The sequence below is a fragment of the Nansenia antarctica genome (assembly GCF_963989245.1).
Source record: "Nansenia antarctica genome assembly, chromosome: 1".
Classification (NCBI taxonomy): Eukaryota; Metazoa; Chordata; class Actinopteri; order Argentiniformes; family Microstomatidae; genus Nansenia; species Nansenia antarctica.
Genome location: NC_137674.1, coordinates 112,024,902 through 112,029,985, shown reverse-complemented (window position 1 = coordinate 112,029,985; position 5,084 = coordinate 112,024,902).

The window sequence follows — 5,084 nt, the reverse complement described above, 5'->3', positions numbered from 1 at the left end:
CCCTTTCCTCTTTCAGATACCGATGCATTGAGTATTTTTAACAGAAAATATCTGTTAAAAACATTTCTATATATTTAAGGAAGCATTGATCCAATATATGGACACTTTGAAATGCTGTACTCTACTCTAAAGCCACCAAGACTAAACGTACAGGAAACATGTCATGAATTTACTGAAGGAATGATGACTCCAGATAAATACCCAGAATTCCTTCCTAAGCTGTGTGATTGTCAGAGATGCACGGCTTGGGAATGCAGTTTTAGCCAATCAGATCACATTATCTCTCCTAACGCGTTTTGTGTGTGATTAATGAAACGGAATAATGGTATAATGAAACTGCATTGGAAACAGCTTAAGTGCAAAATAAAGTTATCAACTGCCATCATCGTGTTTGTCGTCAACAGTTCTGCTCTCTCTCTTCATCAGTCACATGATGTAACTGACGAGACAAAGTAGGAATTCTAAATGTTCATTAGGGGTAAAAGTGGCGAGAGTTATAACTCTCTCGCAATAACTTGGTTAAAAACTTGTATGATCAACGGCTCGGGTGGCGAGCCTCATCTGTCAGTATATGAGGTCATTATACCACCGCCATGCCTCGGCATGCAGAGATGAAGATGAAGATGATGATGATGCCACACACTGGCGGACTCAGGGTGGGGGCAGGGGGGGCGACTGCCCCTCCTGGTGCCCCCACGGTTGAAAAACGTCTCTCTTAAGTGCCCTTTTGAGTGGCGAAAATGAGAGGACGTGCCCTATTGGTGCCCCTCCAATGGTCTAAACTTGACCATGTGCCCCCCACAGTTGAAAAACGTCGCACTAAAGGGCCCTTTTGAGAGGCAAAATGAGAGGATATGCCCTATTGGCTGCCCTTCCAATGGTCTAAACTTGACCATGTGCACTGATGGGGTCCCATGTTGTGCAGTAGGTGCCCTTTTTTTCTTTTCGCCCCCCCTGCCCTTCAAACAGCCTGAGTCCGCCACTGATGCCACAAGCAATTTTTTGTCACACATCTACCCAGGGCCGACCCTGTCCATTTGGGTGGCCGTAAGCGTAACTGCAACTTGTTCTAGTTGCCTTCGGAGAAGGGTGAGGGGTGGCGGGGGGGGGGGGGGGGGGGGTTCTAGCGCTAAATGGATAATGCTAGCACTAATGGTGGTCTAGAAATGGTATAATGGTGCCTATTGTAGTTGTTGCCTCATCTTAAGTTTAAATAATCCATCGTTATGCTTATGATGATGATCATTAGGCTGTTTTGGTGCCCTACGCACAGCACAGCGTGTGATGCCTCTGCTTAATGTTCTCTGCAAAGGCAGCAGCATTTTTGCCCAAAATATCTAGGTTGATAAATCCGACAATACATCAAATTACCGAACACTGTCAGACTGTGCTTTGATCTGAGTAAGATAATATAACATCACATGACAGATTCAGGATGGAACCTAGTTAGTAGGAGCTCCACATAAAGTACTAAGGATTGTTATTGCAACAATTTATTGAAAGCTGACAGTGTGTGTCCATTCTAGCCATCAATTTGCATTTGTCTACTGTGGTAGCAGCATACTGTTGGTTTGGGAAAGAAAAAGTGTACTTTGTTCTCTGTGAGTGAAATAAGGTCCAGTGCACACAGATCTTAGTTAGAGACCGTCTGTTCTCCATCAGGGATTAATTACTTTAAGCTCGCGTTTCACAGACAACAACAACAACAACAACAACAACAACAACAACAACAACAACATCAACAGCCAGTCAATGCTAAAGAAAAAAAAAACTCTGACATTAAACCAGGACCAAGGTTACTGCTGCTATGGTCTTAGTTGATGTTTTTGCGTGGAACAGACAATTCTGCTGGGTCCACTTAGGATGCAACCTTTCATTAGGAGGTGTTGGTGTTGGTGTCCATTCTGTCTGAGGTACATTTCAGTCCCTGCGGTTTGGGAAACACAACATGAGTCTAAAATAAAACTGGGAGCGGTGTTGTTACCACTCTAGCCTGTACCATTAGCACTAGACTCCACACAACTGACCATGTTCCATTTACAAGGGTAGAGGCCTACACAATATAACTGTAACCTTGTCTATGTTTTTCTTTTTTTTCTTTCTCTTTCCTCTTCCAAGAGATGTTCAATGCAGTGTTGCACTTTTGAGAGAAAATAAATACTGAGTGAGTATGTGTAAAAAGGACAGGTGGTCATTGCATCAGAAATAGATATCAGACCCTATAATAATAACATGAACAGCTAAATCAATCTCATTCTTTGGTTGGTGTGTATTCATATTCATTATTCATATTGGTGTGGAGATGGTTCTAAATACTGTACACTCAATCCATATGTATAGACGACATGCAGCCCCCCAGAACTGGGAAACACTATGAAAGGCTTACAGTAAAACAACTCAGAGGAGGAATCTGATACGCGTATGAACATGTCAAGCAGAAAGGGATCATGATCGCAGCCTTTAACGCGTTAGTGTCTCTTGGCAAAGGGTATAGCCTCGTAACATGAACATGAAACCTCACCCACGGTTCATGAAAAATTCACACACATGCGACATACAGCATGTGAGAAGTGTGTACTGTACATTTTACAGCTCGTGGGACAATGTTGAAGTCGGAGGAGTCCAGGGCAATGTTTCCCCTGGCCTAAAACACTCCCAGAATAGCTATTGATGATGAAACTTCTCTGGAAGAATCTACATCACATAGCCTAAGTGTGAAATGCAGCTGCTGGCATCTTTACAGAAAACACTGGAAGTATAAAATAAATGTTTGGCAACGTTTTTTGCTGAATTTTCTTTTTTTTCTTTGCGCAGATGAACAGTAAATTAACCGGTATGAGATGGGTCTTCAGTCTACGACGGAAGATGGGTAGTGACTCTGCCGTTCTGACAGCCGTGGGGAGCTCATTCCACCAGCGGGGAGCCAGTGTTGTGAAGAGACGTGATCGGGCAGCCCGACTGCTGTTTAGAGGAGGTGGGGCCAGTCGGCCAGCCGAGGTGGAGGAACGGAGTGAGCGGGCAGGGGTTTGGGGGGTTACCATCTCCAGGGACCCAACCCACCCTGGGTACGAACACTTTACCCGGCTGCCCTCGAAAAGGCGGTTCAGGACCATGGCCGCAAGGACAAACAGACTGAAGAACAGCTTCTACCCCAGGGCCGTCCAGGCCCTGAACACAGCAAAGACCTAGGTTCTGGGCCCTGGACAGTCTGGACGGATTGTATGGCAGCTGCTGGACTGAAAAAATCAGGTGTAGTGCTGAGGCACAAATATGTACATTTCAAGCCTGCAAACTGCGACACTTTAAATAAATAGTGGATAGTGTACATAGCCTTTATTTATGTAAACCAGCTCCTTCCCTTCTTGTGTTTTTTTTTTTTTAAGTGTTTTTTTTAACGTTTTTTTTTTTCTTTCCTAACACCAGGGGAGCCACCCCTACTACATTTCGTTGTTTGGTACCTGTACTGTAGCAATGACAATAAAGACCATTCATTCATTCATTCATTGTAGGTTGTCTGAAGTGCAGTGTTACTATGAAAATTCACTAGAATGCAGGAATTGAGAAAAAAAATCTCAACAGGAATCACTGCTACAATACTTAGGCTAGGCTACATCCCTACAGCGGGTTAAAGGTGAGCACCTTCAGTGTTTACTCTTACACTCTCCACCCCCCCTCCTCCTCATCCCCTCCCCCCCCCCCCTCCCTTTCAACTCTCGTATCTGCTCTCTTGACAGACTGCTGCGTCAGCGTCCCCTCTCAGGCACAGTGGCACCAAATAATTGGGTTCCTCTTGTCTCTACTGCCCGGGACGAGATCGATGGCGTTCCCCGAATCCTCAACCTCACAGGCCTCACATGTCCGACCCAGAGAAGAAGTGCGAGAATAGAGTCAGACCTTAGTGCTCTCCCTCCACCAACCACCCCATCGATCATCCTGTTTATGAAGCCGCCATGACAGTTCTTCATGGTCGCATTGCGCACAAACACGGAGAGCTTTCACTCCGACGGTCATGACCGTGTGTACTGAGCGTACGTAAGCCAGCCTTGAAGACTGACAGTGTCCCGTTCATTAATCACTGATCTGACGTATGGCATGTGTCCTTGTGTCGGGTACAGTTGAAGTCTTTGAAAGTTTCCATACACCGCAATTTCTGACATTTTAAGCCTAGTAAACATTCCCTGTCTTAGGTCAGTTAGGATCACTACTTTATTTGAAGAATGTGAAATGTCCGAATAACAGTAGAAGAGATGATTTATTTCAGCTTTTATTTCTTTGGGGGTCAGACGTATACATACACTTAGTATTTGGTAGCATTGCCTTTAAAGTGTTTAACTTGGGTGAAACGCTTTCGGGTTTTAGCCTTCCACAAGCTTCTCCAAGGCGTTTGGCCTCTAGTCAATAAATTAGGGTTAGGGTTAGTTATTATTATTATTATTATTATTATTATTATTATTATTATTATTATTATTATTATTCCCCACCACAATAAGTTGGTGGAATTTTGGCCCATTTGGCCCTGAGAGAACTGCTGTATCTGAGTTAGGTTTGTAGGCCTCCTTGCTAGCTCTCGCTTTCTCAGTCCTGCCCACACATTTTCTCTGTCTAGACTAAGCTGCTTTGTAGCTTCCCCTGAGGCATCGAGCAGGTGTGTTTGTTTGAAATAAAACAAGCCAACTCTGCATAATCGTTAGTCTTATCTTCCCCTTGGAGAGGGAGAGGAGAGAGAGATAGGGGGCGCGGAGAGAAACCAGCATGACAAATGACCGTCGCCTTTCCTGCAAGCTTTTTCCGCTTCGTTTGTTTTTTTCACAGATGGGCTAATGCTAATTCATGAGCGCTTGTCTGTGAGGCTACAAAGAGGCAGCGTGATTAGTAGGAGAGCCAAGTCACTACTGCGAGGTGTTTTGGTGTCACTAATGAAATGAGAGACATTATAATATTATTATAATACGCCACTTCTAAAGCATTGTTCTGAGGTCGGGTTTGACTGTTGGGGATAAAGGTATTAGCATTGACGGCCTTTATTGGAAAGATCAGACCGAAATCTGATGTGCTCAATTTAGACGGCGCCTCTCATCTCTCAC